This window comes from Chrysemys picta, chromosome 7 (assembly GCF_011386835.1).
Source record: "Chrysemys picta bellii isolate R12L10 chromosome 7, ASM1138683v2, whole genome shotgun sequence".
Classification (NCBI taxonomy): Eukaryota; Metazoa; Chordata; order Testudines; family Emydidae; genus Chrysemys; species Chrysemys picta.
Genome location: NC_088797.1, coordinates 27482304 through 27498683, shown reverse-complemented (window position 1 = coordinate 27498683; position 16380 = coordinate 27482304). Strand labels below are relative to the sequence as shown.

General features: G+C 39.9%; 1 long non-coding RNA gene across 1 annotated transcript in view; it reads left to right on the top strand.

Moving 5' to 3' along the window:
- The window catches only part of LOC135972568 (uncharacterized), a 45259-nt gene that overhangs the window by 25733 nt on the left and 3146 nt on the right, over positions 1-16380 (top strand). The gene's annotated exons all lie outside the window — the stretch shown is intronic.

Here is a 16380-nt window from a genome sequence, read left to right as displayed (position 1 = left end):
AAAATATAGAAATGAATTACAGCAAACATTTATAATAGAATACTTTATGTAATCTCCTAGATTTTGTGAGGGGGGTGTGTGTGTGTGTGTATGTATGTATATATGTATATGTATATATATGTATGTGTGTGTGTGTGTATATATATATATATATATATATATATATATATATATATATATATATATATATATATATATATATACCTGCAAAATAATTATCTGCAAGCAGCATGAGCTCCACAAGGTCAGGGCATGCCTAGAGATCGGGCAACCCTGTAATACTTCTAAACGAGGCACTGACTGTGAAACTCATGAGCTCTGCAGAGACCCTGACAGAAGACCACACATGGGTTTGCACGCTGCCCCCGCCTCAGCCACCGGCTCTGCAGCTCCCACTGGCCGGGAACTGCAGCCAATGGGAGCTGCGGGGGTGGTGCCTGTGGACGGGGACGCACACAGAGCTGGATGGGGGACATGCTGCTGCTTGTGGGAGCTGCCTGAGGTAAGCACCACCTGGAGTCTGCACCCCTGACCTCCCTCCCACACCCCAACCCCTTGCCCCAGTCCTGATCCCCCTCCTGCCCTCCAAACTCCTTGGTCCCAGGCCGAAGCACCCTCCTACACCCTAAATCCCTCATCCCCAGAGTCTGCACTTCCAGCCGGAGCCCTTACCCCCTCTCACACACCAACCCCCTGAGCCAGCCTGGTGAAAATGAGTGAGTGAAGGTGGGGAGAGCAAGCGACAGATGGAGTGGGGGATGGAGTGAGCAAGGGGCGGGGCCTCATAGAAGGGACAGGTCCTCAGAGGAGGGACAGGGGGCGGGGCAAGGGTGTTGGGTTTTGCGCAAGTAGAAAATTGGCAACCCTAATGTAGACAAGCCCTCAAATGCAATTTCTTGTGTGTGCCTTCCAGATGGATTTCATAGATTTTTGGATTGCAGTCTGAGCTATACTTGTGACATTTATTTCCTATTGTATGTGTTAAAGGAAATTTCAGCTTGTCATGACCTTCAGTTTACTATACGACAAATTGTAAAGTTCAGTCCTTCAGCTCTTTCTTTGACCCAATATCCATAAACTTCAAGAAACTGTTGTCTGTACTGAGGTGAAATCTCTGTGTAGAAGTAGTTCCTGTTTGAATGACATTGCTTTTCTAGTTTAAAAATAAACTGTTGGGCATTTTCAGTTAGCAGGATACCGAACTTGAAAATGTTATCTAAGATTTGAGACCATGAATGTAATGGCTATGCCTTTCAATTTAGCTGAAAACAACTCCATGTAAGTGGCAATATGCAGGGGTTAAAGTTCCTTTTTAATAAGCTTATCAGATCCCTGGTGTACACAGTAATATCCTACAAATATCTTGACAGTTTCCTAATTTCAAAACTTTCAAAAATGCTTTTTTTCCATGTGTGTTCCAATTGGTAGGTGCTCAACTTTAGACCTCATGGGCTGAACATTCATGGCTCCTGCTGAAGTTAATGAGAACTGCATGTGCTTAGCATCTCTGACTGTGAGGCCCAAAACACCTTAAGTTGGGCATCCAAAACCAAGTGGCACTGAAAATCAGTTACCGCTTTTGAAAACTCTGGTCAAAGTGTGCAAATCTCCATGAGCAATCTGTTAGTTAGATTCGGGTAATCATACAGCAGTTGGCTTTTCTCGGAGGTATTTCTGAACAGGGTAAGGAAATCTGCTTTCATGTTCAATGAGGACCTGGAAGTACCCCACAGATCCTCTAATTCTGTGCAGGCCTTGCTGAATTTTTGTGTGTGATGAAAATAATCCTGCTATGCTGCTCACTCCTTTGAACCCTCAAAATTCTTCTTATGAAGAGACATCAGAGAAAGTGATGCTGTCTGTGTCCACAATTGTGCAGGCAGATCACTTCCCTTGCTACTCTCCTTCCTGTTCCATTGACCTACACCTTGTGTGCTCGGTGAATCTCTGATCAGCAAGTAGAACTTAAAGGACAGTCAGATAAACTTGAACAGTTAACATAGTGCACCTACAATTTTAATAGATGCATTGCCTGTATTTTAATAGATGCATAGCCATACCTAAAAATCATTTTGGCTGGGACTGTCATGAGACTTTTAAAGTTAGCTCTGAGTGCTGACAGTCTCGGTCCATGTACTTGGTAGTTGGCCCGGCTATTTTTTTTTTTTTTTTAAATCAGTGATATCCTGCTAATATGGGTAACTAGCTAGCTGGCCAACAATTTCTTTCCTGCTCTTGCTGGCTCAGCTGTTACTCTGGGCTCTCCTGGTCAGTGAGAATCTAGAGTGGAGTAGAACCAGGGGAACACATCAGACCCCTTACGCTACAGGCAGTACATCCAGAACTTTGTTCATATCTTCTTCCTGACAATATCAAGAATTAGCATCAATATTATCACCCACATAGCTGCCAAATCTTATGCAATTTGGTGCACACTTCCCCACGCTACAAGCTATTTTATGGGGACAATCTCTCTTAAGACATATTTTCTATACCAAATACATGAATGTTACACAAGAAACAGACACCCAACCTGTCTATCTTAATGTTGCCCTGAGGGGGAATGAGGGTGACCCACTGATCCCAGGTCCTTGAGAATATAAAATCCCTATTCTCTACTCCATGGGGACAGGAAGAGGGAGAAAACTCAGACTCGAATGAAGGGAGGCTGGGTCTGCTGTCTTCTTCTAAAGATGCGACAGTGGGGGAAACAGGCATACTGGATACCGTCTGCTTTATGAAAGTATCCGGTCACTTTTGTCTTCATCCCAGAGAGACTGTTGCAGATATAGTGGGAATCTTTTGGGCTTGGTGGCATTGTGTGGAGGGAGAAGATCGTGAGGCGTCAGGGTGTGGTGGTCTCCGGAGGTTTGATTAAGCATTTTGCTGCTGCATAGCTATCCAACCCCAAACCTTATAAGACTTCAGTAATCAAACTGAAAAAAAGTAAAGCTCACCAGAGCAAACACAGAGCCCTTCTGTGGAGAGAAAACACTAGGCCGCAGACCCCAGCTCTTGTGGAAAACTGTGTCTAGGAAAAAATTGACATCTTGGCGACTTGCAAGGGACAGAAAACATGTTGGTAATGGAATATATTTAGGTTCTAGTTTCCAAGAGATTATTATGAAGAGATCAATAAGAAAAAGAGGTCTGTAACTTCTGACTAATTCCTTGACCATGTCTTTTTGACTTGTTGCTCATGCTCTGTTCAACAGAATGATACTCGTAACACAGGTTTCAGTGGTAGCCGTGTTAGTCTGTATCAGCAAAAAAAAAACTAGGAATCCTTGTGGCACCTTAGAGACTAACAAATGTATTTGGGCATAAGCTTTCATGGGCTTGGGGAATGTTTTGTTAAACGCTAACGTTTTGGGACAGCAGTCTGCTTGGTTGAAGACATCCACTATAATATTACTAAGGTCACTGCGGCATGACAAAAGGTTTGTGGGAGTCTCCTGGCTTACGTTCTAATGCTAACTCATTACTGATGCATTTGTTTCACTCCTTGCACAAACACTAACAACCTCATCAACACCACCTTACATCAAAGAAATTGTTCTCTGCCTCAGAGTTTTTAAAAATACTTTCATTAATACTCAGCCACTGTAATACTTAATTTTTCTTGGTGTAAACATTTCCATTGCATCCATTAAGTGTGACACTCATAAGCCAAAATCTGAACTTTACAGATTGAAGTGACTTGTAGTGCTTCAGTTCTTGTTTCTTTGCATTGCTTTTTGTCAGCTTCTTAAACAGAAGGAATTGCTGCCAGCTATATTCCGATTAAGGTGAAAGTAATTTATATCCGGAATAGGGCAGTCCTAAAGTTTGAAATTAATAAAAACCGAAGTAAGGCATACTCTGAAAAGTGACTTATAGTATACCAAAACACCCATCATTACGTAGGATTCCATGTTTGCATGTCAATTAATTCCTCTCAGTGGGTTCTCTCCATAGTGAATGTAAATATCTTCTTCCTGACAATATCAAGAATTAGCATCAATGTTATCACCCACATAGCTGCCAAATCTTATGCAATTTGGTGCACGCTTCCCCACGCTACAAGCTATTTTATGGGGACAATCTCTCTCAAGACATATTTTCTATACCAAATACATGAATGTTACACAAGAAACAGACATCCAACCTGTCTATCTTAATGCTGCCCTGAGGGGGAATGAGGGTGACCCACTGATCCCAAGTCCTTGAGATATAGGTATAAATCTGCAATGCTGATTTATACCTACAGTCTGAAAGTCAAAATGCATAGTTTCATGTATTTTCTGGTTTGTGTGCGATCACCCAAAATCAAAATTCTGTGGCTGATATTATGAGAGTGCTCTACACAGTAGATCATTTGCCAGGACAGGGTGCTCACACATGCGGTGTTGTACACCGATTTTTTTTCTAGGACCAGTACAAGGCAGTGTGCATTGCCAATGACTTTCTTTGTGCCATGCTTTACATCCGCTCTTAACATGGCGTGCAAAGTAAAATAATTTTTGCAATCTTTAATTCTTTGTGGTGGACTGTAGGCACCTAGATACTTTAGCAATGGCTGTGGGCCCCACTGCACTCCTTGCTGTGATACAAATATAGTGGAAACCTGTGGAAAAACAGAGCTGCTTCATGGACCAACTATAAGTAGCTTCAAGAGTGGGTAATGAAAGCAGGATGATCAGAATGGCCATACTAAATACCACAATGAGTAAGCATTGCTTCCTAATTTGCCATCAGTTAGAGTTAGTGAGGGCGCGGGAGGAAAAGGACTATTTTGTGCCTAAAATATTGAAAATATACTTCACTTCTATCTGATCAAACTGAAGCTGTAGACCAATAAGCAACTAGCATCAGCCAGATAGCCTCTTTATGCAAATTTTGCTCACCTACAAACAAACTTGATAGAGGATTGTATCATTTTAGGCACCAAAGATGATAAAGCCAGTGCTGTATCTTCAATAAATCCCTAGCTAATACAACACATGAAACATCTGTGCAACAATGGAGTAAACTAGGTATGGACCCAAGTATAGTAGGAAATCAAGTATACCTTCTGATGGCTGATAAGTATTCTGATTATTGAGAAATAGATCCCTTTTATGCAACAGCAGCAGCCTCTGTCATTGAATGTTGCAAAATTTGGTTTGACCTGCATGGAAATCCAGCAACTGTGATTACATATAATAGACCTCAGTTTGCCTGTTTGGAATTTTGCACAGTTGACATCAGCTGAATTTGAATGTCACATCCTCTCAGCACCACAGCTAGATAATTGGCAGAAACAGTTATCAAGATTGTCAACATAAGAACAGCCATACTGGGTCAGACCAAAGCTCCATCTAGCCCAGTATCCTGTCTTCCGAGAGTGGAGTCAAGAAATTGCTAACAAGGCTGTGACGTTGTGCAGTCTATATGGTTTTATAAAAACTTGATAATAAGTCAATATAATGTAACTGAGATTGTTTTAGAGAAAATACGGTAATAAGTGAATGTAAGTAACTGGGATATGCCTCACGCAAAAGGTCTCTTGTAAGGTATCATTACAAAGCTTATAATCTACTGAGTGTGATCATCTGATTTGTATAAATGTACCACTCTTGTATCTAAAACTAGAAATATAAAATGTAACTCTGAGGGCCTATTGTAATTGTGTAAAGTGTGGACCATTAATGATGGTTTGGAATCTTGATGACTCCCATTGTCTGCAGATGGCTGTATTTACCTGTGAGTCTTCCTGTATATGTGTGTGCTGGCAAGTGAGTAATGAAGTCTTGCAGTGACATGTGATCATGTCACCTGAACTGGAATCCATCTTTAACCTGGTGCTTTTCCAGTGAGGGGGGGGTGGAAACCCAGAGAGACAAAGAGTTCCCGCCTTATGCAAAAGATATATAAAGGGGGGGAAGAGAACAGAGAGGAGGAAGAAGCCATCATGAAGAATCCCCTAGCTACCACCTGAGCTGCAACAAGAGCTGTACCAGGGGAAAAAATTGTGCCCAGGCCTGGAAGGTGTCCAGTCTGAGAAAAACTTACTGAAACATCTCTGAGGGTGAGATTATCTGTATTTAGTTTGATTAGGCATAGATTTGCGCATTTTATTTTATTTTGCTTGGCGACTTACTTTGTTCTGTCTGTTACTACTTTGAACCACTTAAATCCTATTGTCTGTATTTAATAAAATCACTTTCTATTTAGTAATTCACTCAGAGTATGTATTAATACCTGGGGGAGCAAACAACTGTGCATATCTCTCTATCAGTGTTATAGAGGGCGAACAATTTATGAGTTTGCCCTGCATAAACTTTATCCTTTATGCAGGATAAAACGGATTTATCTGGGTTTAGACCCCATTGGGAGTTGGGCATCTGAGTGCTAAAGACAAGCGCACTACTGCGAGCTGTTTTCAGGTAAACTTGCAGCTTTGGGACAGGAGATTCAGACCCTGGATCTGTGTCTGGAACCAGACGGGAGTGTCTGGCTCAGCAAGACAGGGTGCTGGAGTCCTGAGCTGGCAGGGAAAGCAGAAGCAGGGGTAGTCTTTGCACATCGGGTGGCAGCTCCCAAGGGGGTTTCTGTGATCATGGAAATCCAGCAACTGTGATTACATATAATAGACCTCAGTTTGCCTGTTTGGAATTTTGCACAGTTGACATCAGCTGAATTTGAATGTCACATCCTCTCAGCACCACAGCTAGCCTATTGGCAGAAACAGTTATCAAGATTGTCAACATAAGAACGGCCATACTGGGTCAGACCAAAGCTCCATCTAGCCCAGTATCCTGTCTTCCGAGAGTGGAGTCAAGAAATTGCTAACAAGGCATACTAGGATAATTAGATCGATGTACAATAAAGTTGGACTAGAGAACTACACCAGCAGAAGGCTTGGGCAGCAGCCCTGTATGGTGCTGTATGTCCTGTCACACATGGACTTTACTCTCATCAGCAAATAAACTTTTGAAGCCAGAAGTAGTAGCAAAGATGTCAGAACAAATCAAACAGCAGTGACAGCAAGCCAAATACCACTAGGATAGAGGTATTAAAGAAGTGCCTGAACTCAGATAGAACAGCCAGTAAATGTACAACCAGCACCTAATGACAGACAAGACATCAAGAACATATATGCCATGTAGCACCAAGATTGTACAGGATGGTAGTACAAGGACAGCTGTACTGCTGTAAAGGTGGTTTCTTAAGACCAAAGGAACCAAGTAACAATGATGCTGAAGGGAGAACCCAAATTAGTCACATCACAGAACTTAAGGTACAGGTGAAACAGATTTCAGTGGATGCAGGATCAGGCCTCTTATTCTTGGTTTTAACAAGTGAAATACATTCCAAAACCATTTATTGGGAAAAACCTATTTGAAGCAGAGACCAGCTACATTTCAGCCTAGGGCAAATTTTTTTATGGTTTGGGTTATACATTCCTGTAAGTGGGGAGGGGTGGGTTTAATGGAAATGCGGACAGACCTTTAACTGTGGAAACACAAATATACCATTTAATAAACCTTGCTGTGGCCACAAATATACTACCAGCAATTTAAAATTTGCTCCTCATATTGAACCAAATATAAATACATATATAAGTGAATGCTTTTTTTTTTTTCTCCTCTAGGTAAGAATAAACTTCTGTAAGAATTCAAGTAAACATAGGTTCAAATTCCTTGCCAAGGAAATCAAAATAATCCCAAATGCTGATCAAAATAAAGCCAGATGCATTCAAATTTTGTGAATGACTCACTGGCAAGGACACTGAATGGAGGCATTCATTTTAAACGTGTTCTATCAAAGCAATCCTATCCTCCTACTCCAGTAAATGTGTTCTAAAGGAAGCTGATGGGTGAAAACATTATCTACCTCAACTAATATTTCAACCCTTTTATCTTTTTCAGTAGCAGATAGTTTGTATTTTTACGTAAAGTAGCATTGTCTAACCACTATTCTGCATATTGCTAAGGAAAATTCTACCGTCCACAGCAGAATTCAAAAAGGCTTATTGAAGTCTAAATTTTCTCTTAGAATTTAAAGGGTGAAAAAAGAGATGTGCTGATAACCTAATCTTAAACCAAAAAAATCAGAATGGGTGACTTCCACTTACAGAAGTGTTGCTGGAAATACCACGTAGAAATCCATACTAATATTTAGAACGTTCTTTTAAACATGAATTTGGTGGAATGCATGGTCTGAAATGCTTTCTGATAACTGGATGAATGACTATAGCTCCACCTTTTGCTTGCTTCAGGCTTATTGGCCTTCAGTGACCATATCTGTCTTGCTGAGTTCCCTCTCACAGGCTTTGAGGAGTGCACCTAGCATCTGAGTAATGGTTTGGATCACATAGGTAGAAAAGTCCTATGAACTTCTAAATACTGTTGAGCAGATGTATTCAGGGGAGAGTTAAAATTAATGCCTTACATTTGAAAGCTTTTGAGGAAGGATGACTCAGATTCTCAGTTCTGGCCAAGCTCTACTCTGACTTACCTTCCATCAGACCCAATAAGTTATTTGGCCATACCCCTCTTGTCATACTTACCCAATCTACTGTGGAGTAGAATTGCTATAAACTGGACCTTGATCTCTGCCCAAAAGTGAATACTCATTTTCCAAAAAAACAAAATTCCTGGGTTTGAGCTGGGGGAAAATATACTTATCCCAATGTAAAGAAAATACAAGTAAAAAGTTACAGCCATTTCCCCCCGACCCCCAAAGGTTCTCCCAAAAATAATAGCTGAAATATAGCTGACACTTGGTATGGGCAAAAGGCTATGGTCCCAGCTGAGTAAAGCACTTTAACAAATGCCTAACTTTACACATGTAAATAATCCTATCCCTATTCAAAGCATTTATGTCTTGATTCAGGAAAGTATCCTTGTTCAGGAAGGACACTTAAACACACTCCTAACCTGAATCAGGTGCTTAAGTCCATTGACTGAGCTGAACAGTAGTGGTTAAGCTTAGTTATCTGTCATTATTATCAGAAAGGTTTAGTTGAGCCTGTGCATGGACAGGACTGAGCTAGAATTAAAAGTTAAACAAAAATGAGCTATATCTAGGTAGGGTAGAGATTTTTTTTTTTTTAATTTCACTATTTATTATTTTTAGTGCTGGTTATAACATGGTGTGGCTGCATGCACAGAAATTAGACTAAACCCTCTTGTGATTGATCAGAAATCACATTTAAACTTCTTACACAATTCTTTTTATAGTGCAGATAAGACCAAAAATAGTTGAAGACATTTTTGCTGAAATTTAAACCAACCCCCCGGGTTTTCGAACAGAGACCAAGCCTACAATGTTTCAGACTAAAGGTGAAAACAGCATGTAATAATGAAGTGTTTTGTAACTTTAACTGTAGTGTGCTGCCATTCACCCATTGTATTAAACGTGAATGTTCAGATTTTGAGCAAGTCCTTAAAGTTGTAATAAAAAAAGTCCCCATGAAAAAATTAATTTTGGCCAAACTACTGTCTTGAAAAATATAAAACATTGAGAAATTTTATAGAAGTCAGTCTTGTGGCTTATGACATCAGGATTTCCATAAATCCCCCTTGAAAGGGTTAGTTTCCGTTTTCAGCCTACAAGAATGTGAAATAATAGCAGTTTTTTAAAAAAAAAATTCTCTCTTTACCCTCTGCAGGCTAAATTCCAAGCTATGAACACAAATCTTTTTTTCCTCTTCGTTTCTGTCTGCTAGCTAAAATGAACTCCATGAGGTGACACTGTCAGCTAGTTTTGCACTTTCATGTATTTGCTCAAAAGGCAGCGTACTTTTGATGTTGTTCTACTTATGTCTCATCAAAGGTTTTGTGGCAGCTGCATTTCATGGTTCTCTGCAAAACCACCTGCAAAACATCCGTCGTCTGAAAGTGATATTCTTAAGAGTGTCTCGCAGACACTGATTTGCAGGTTGGTGAATGCTGCTAAATTGAAAACGGCCTTATTTGAAAGGAAATGGATGCCGTCAATCCTTTAAGAATATCAAAAGCTACAGTACAAACAGCTCACAAAATATAATGGGTGTCTAGAGAACCAGCTGTAAAGCTGCAGTGCTAGTGTAATCTGCTGAATTTTAGTCATGCACAATAAGACTTTGCATATTTCCCGTAAAATGATTTTATTCTGAATGCCTATTTCAACGTTTTACTGGATGTGTGATTACCTGCACTGACTGAAGGAGAGAGGACCAGTTTTTCATGGGATATTGGTAAAATACTCCTCTTAAATCCTTTGTTCTGTCAGGCCACCAATGAGAAAAATGGATACATTAGGATTTAAATCTGTCTGGCTTTTTCAGACTTGCACAAATGAAAATTTATACACCTGAAACCTTTTTTGGTGCTTTTGAGTAGAGCTCAGAAAATTCAGGAAGCCCTATATTTTTAAAAGATTGCTCCCTTATAGAAATAAATTTGAACAAATTGGACTAGGTCCCTCAGCTGATGCAAATCAACATTTGAAATCAATGCATCTATGCCAATTCATAGAGACCTGTGAAATTCCTATTTATAACTTCATTTCATTTTTCAGGAATTTCTTGTTTTGTTTTATGCATTTCCTCCCCAGAGATTGGTTCCTGCCCTTGGGGGGTGGGTGGAGTTGCAGAGAGAGAGAGCCTCCCCTGCACTTGCCCATGTCAGCGACTCCTGTCCGGTTCCCTGCTCCAGGGATTGTGATTTGTCGCATGGGGTCACGATGCTGCTCAGGTTTGGCGAGGCCACCCTTCTGTGTCATGATGACGGGGGCGGGGAGGGGCTGTCAGGGCCAAATTAGCGCTGCATCCCTATGTGCCAGGTCACAAACCCTGAACTAGGAAGCCAGACTCAGTCCTGCAGGACAGGAGCGGCTGTTCCTGTGGAGTGAGTGGTTGTTGTTTTTTATTTTATTTTTTAATCTTAATAATAATGATGTGTGTTCTATTGTAAGGTATTTTGCATTTGCGAAAACTTGAGGCTGTACTAAGTGATTTTAGTGGAGCAGCGCTGAGTTACACCAGCTCAGGTTCTAGCCCTGCTCCTCCTCACTGTTCTGTGCATGACCCATCCATGAAAGGTTACTTGGGAAATGGTACAATAGGTGGCATTAACAATCTATTGTATCCTTGTGTTTTGTGCTGAGCGCCATCACAACACCTATGCACCTCTTCAGTACCTCTGCACAAAGATGAATTTTACTCCCATTTGAGGTATTACCTATGAAATAATGTGTTACACATAATGCCCTGTGGTTGCTAAAGTTTATTTAGTTTAATGACACCCATTGTTAGAAGATTTTGAATGATGCCAGGCCATTGCCAGAGGCTGGGATCACACTCTGTATTTGGCTAGATGAGTCCTCTTGACAGTTTGCTGGAGATCATTTGAGATGGAGTTTGGTTCCTCTCCTACAGATAATGCAGTTCAGTTAATCTCTTATTAATTATTATTAAGCTTCTAACTTGCTTCCGGATTCCAAACCTACAACTATGATCTCCCTCCTTCTGCCAGAAGGTGATCTGTTTTCAGATCTTAGTACCAGGATCTTAAGAAGTCTACTGAAAACAACAATTTGGAGGTATTTCTGTTAGCAATTTACTATTGTAAAAAAATGGATCATGAGGTACTTTCAATTTTGAAAATTTTCAAGGCTATCTAAGAAACCTAACTGTCGAATGATGACTCTCACTGTATTAAATAGTGGTAAAGGCCATGTAAAGAGGTAATACTATTTACAGTATTTTAGACCTACCTTAGTGAGTCCTCTGACGTTTCACCTTTGATTGGGTTGGGGAAGCAAAAGAGTCATATGGAAATATCTCAAGTTTAGGAGCAGTCCTATTTCTGATTCTCTCTTGGAGACTGAATTGAAATGATCAGGTCACGGAAATAAAGCATGTGTAGCTGGTTAGTCCACTTGTCCCTCCCTTACCATAGACAGCACATTTTATTTTTAGGACAACCATTTTAACGTCTCACTGAGTGGACCTCCCAAAATGGGAACAATTTGACAGTCGACCCTTCAGTTGTTCAAAGTAGTAGTTGTGTGAATGGAGTTGTACAGATAATGATTCCAACCTTTCCATCCTGCTTTTCAAATATCTCCACAAGATCTGATGGTGACAATGAACTATGTTTGTTTGGAACTTCTCTTTTGTCCTTAGGCACTCACTTTTTTTTGAGTTATAGGATGACATTTTACTTAAGTGTACAGAGAGGGTCTTCCTTAAATAGCAAGTATTGCAATGGTCAGGAAAATAGTTAAGTAAAATGTAGTTTCAAGTTAATATGCTAATCTTCCTTATGTTCTATAAAAAGTTACTAGGTTAATTAGGTCGCTAGCAGCCCAAGCTAGGCTCACGACAATGAAAAAGTAAACTAATATGAGCCTAGGTGTTGGTTAGGTAACACTTACCATATGTGACAGAAGCACAGAACCAATAACTGCTTTTTCAACCTGGCCCCCTATAAAGAGTAGAATCTGGAAGAATTTTCATTTCCATTGCTATTGCTGGGTATAGGGATTTGCTAATATTTTCAGATTATGCACAAGTATCTTTAAGAGTAAAAAAAGCCCTATGTATTTGTAACGATGCGGTTCTGGTGGGACCCAACTGAGAGTGCCAATTCAGGACCAATTGCTTAAAAGAGGGCAGTTACAGCCCAAGGCTGGGGTTTTTCCACCTCTAAGACAAACCAAACCAGCCAGACTAAAACGACTTTGGTCTCACCCCACTGGCTAACCACAAGTCTCACAAGCAATTCCCTTAGACACTCCAGGTCAATATACAAATCAGATCACAAATCACGGTGTTGCCAATCCTTTAGAATCTAAAATCTAAAGGTTTATTCATAAAAAGAAAAAGATATAGATGAGAGCTAGAATTGGTTAAATGGAATTAATTACATACAGTAATGGCAAAGTTCTTGGTTCAGGCTTGCAGCAGCGATAGATAAAACTGCAGGTTCAAATCAAGTCTCTGGAACATCCCCCTGGGATGGGTCCTCAGTCCTTTGTTTAGAGCTTCAGTTTGTAGCAAAGTCCCTCCAGAGGTAAGAAGCAGGATTGAAGACAAGATGGAGGAGCTGCAGCTGCCTTTTATAGTCTCCTCCAGGTGTAAGAACATTTCTTTGTCCTTACTGTGGAAAATTACAGCAAAATGGAATCTGGAGTCACATAGGCCAGTCCCTGCATACTTTGCTGAGTTCCAAGGCGTATTTGCCTCCTCTCAATGGGTCAATTGTATAGCTGATGGTCCTTTATGGGCCATCAAGCAGGCTAGGCAGAGCTAACACCAACTTGTCTGGGAAATTTCCCAGAAGCATAGCATAAGTTTGAAATATAGACAGTATAAAGCCAATATTCTTAACTTCAACTACAAAATTGATATGCACATGGACAGCATAATCATAACCAGCCAACCATAACCTTGTCTTAGACACCTCATTTGACCCCCTTTATACAAGATTTGGTGCCACTACAGGACTTTGGTTGCAACCATGTTCTATATGGTCCCAATTCAAATCAATAACGTGACAGTATTTAAGAAGGGGGGCAGAGGAAATGCAAATGGAAATGAGGAGGTTTAGAAACACACTATGAAGACCAAGGCGTTTACAATGGTATAAAATGTTGCTGTCAATGTCTTTTTGGCCAAAACCAACTTTCTGGCAGGAAATGTTCATTTTAGTTGAAATGTGTCACTTTTCACCAAAACTTCAAAAATTTCACTTTGCTAAGGGGGAAAATGCTATTCCCCTCCATCCTTTTTTTAGTGGTTTGGTAAAAAGTTAAGCAGCCAGCTTTTTCCCAGTGAAACAAAATGACACTTTTCATGGAAAACCTCAAATGAATTTAGTAATTTTTTGAGAGAAATACTTTTTCAGACAGCTCAGTTTAACTTGTACATGCCCATCAACCATTTCCAAAGCCATTCACTTTACCTCACTGACCTTGTCTCTCTAAAATTAAATCTTTTATTGGACCAACTTAATTTTGTGATTAAGACCATTAATTTATTCTAATAATTAGATATGTTACAAGTAGCCATTATCTACCACCTTCTGGGGTATCAATTTATTTTAATATTTACTAAGTAACCGATTATCACTTCTGATCTAGCTCTATTGCATTGTTCAAGTGGTGCAAAGGAGCCAGATTCTGGCTGAAACAGGCCATCTGAGAATTCCCCTCATGGTGGGGAGGCAGAACAGGTTCCTATCCTGGACACTTCTTCCGCCCTCACATGGTGGGGGTGGGGTGGGAGGGGGGTTAAGGCAGAGCTCTGCTCCACTGATTCTCAGCTGGTATATATGTCTGTGTTGCCATGCCAAGGCTGGAGTTGGTGGGGTCATAACCAGCTCCCTCATGGTGTACCGTCCTTGGGTTGAGCAGACCTCAGAAGCAGGAGAGCATATAGCACAGGAAAACTTGAGTTGTAATTCTCACCTCATTTTTTGTGAATAGCAGTTCATTTAGAAACAAATACTTCTAATCATGTAAAGTTTCTTGTGGAGACATGCAAATTTAAACATGTTTCTTACTGTGGGATTTTGGGGGTGGGGTGGGGGGGTTGTTTTTTATTTGTGCATCTGTACAAATATTTGCACTCAGGATGCCATCATTCGCAGGACATATTTAAGTCATTAACAACTGCCATGAAAGATGTTTGGAAAGAAACTCTGATTTTAAATTTTTTTTTTTTTTTTAAATTTTAAAATATGCCCCCTCTCTCCTCATCCCTCTTGAAACCAAGCCTATGATTTTTGTACCTATTCAATGCTTTTTCTCTTAAAATGCCCCTCCCTCCAGTCCCTCAGGTTATAGTATGCACATTTTTCTAGTTAAATCATTTTTTCTCTACAATACTGTAGATATTAAAGAAAGCAGGATAAAAGCAGAACTGACAATCTAATTCAAAATGCTGCCTTTATCTCAAAATGTAGAACTGTTTAAGAGCTGTGAAGATTTAAAAAAAAAGTAGAATCATTATGTCAAGTTTAAATGTTCAGTTGAATATGGTCTTCTGTCTATTTTTAGAGTAATAAAACATGAGAAATGTAGTATGGTAAAGAAATTGCTTTGGAGAGGTTTAAATAGTAAGTCTTTAGCCAGGGACTCCAGCTTTTTTTAAAGCATTTGTTGTAAAGATTCTCAAACAAGACTTTCTCAATCCCACAACCAGTAACTAGGGGGAAATTAAATTCAGCAGTGCTCTATGCTGACTGAGATAAGTAGCAATGGTAACACTAATGAAGATTTATACAACCTCCTCTTACTAGCAGTTTGAGCTATTTTACGTTATCTTGTGTAAATTAGTTCCCAGCTTTTGTTCTACTTTATTTTTTTCCACTAGGTGTCTCCACACTACATAGCACAGAAAAGAAGACCGTTTTTTCAGAAAATGCATGTGGAAGCATATTGAGTGAGGAGGGAATGCGTGAATATTATACACTGCTAAATGCTATTTCGTACTAAATTATACATAATGCACACATCTAATAAAACCTGGCTTAAAGATCTGAGATCTTAGGAAACCTGACTGAGTTATCTCTATCCATTTTCTGGTTGGGTTGTGGTGAGCTTAGAATTATTTACATCAAGTTCAGGATGCTATATTTATCTTTGAGGCATATCTACTCCAGTGTTGTGTCAAAGTAGAAGTAGACACACTATGAAGTGACAAATTTGAAAAGTCCCACTGTCTTTTCACCTTCAGTACCTCAACTACAGAGCCCTGATCCAGAGATCCTATAACTTTGCTCCACCCATATTCCTAGAAGAAAATGTCGTTTTCATCTTAGCACATTTATCATTCTTCCCATAGAGCACCCAGTATGTGCTTTAAACATCTACTGACAGATACAAGAGACGGCAGTCAATGCACAATTGGTGGTGCCATTAGGGCTCCGTGGGAAACTTCAATGACTGGATCACAAAACATTATTTTCTCTACATGCCATGAATTGGCGCGTGAGAGCATAATTGTTAGTTCTTAGTATAATCTGCACCTGTGCCCTTTATATGAGAGAGGCTGTAGTGTCTAACTGCTGTAGAGATATATCCATATTGAGCTATGACCTACTGGGCATAACATTTAGTACAAGCATCATGTCTGCTTCCTCGCTGTTCTGCTGCTGTGCCTTTCCAGTTCAATTTTTAAAGGTGATGGACACCACACTGTGCATATCTACCTGCAAATGACAAACCTCCCTATTTAATTCTTCATATTTTAAATTATGCCTAACATTTGGAACAGCTGAAATGGCACAGTATTTAAAAATGTTTAAAACAGATGGGCTTCACTCAGTGTATAGTCTCCCTGCAAATTTTCTCACTTCTCTTTATCATTGCTTCAGATGTACCTGTATATCTTTTTATTGATCTGTCTCACACACTTTTTTTGTG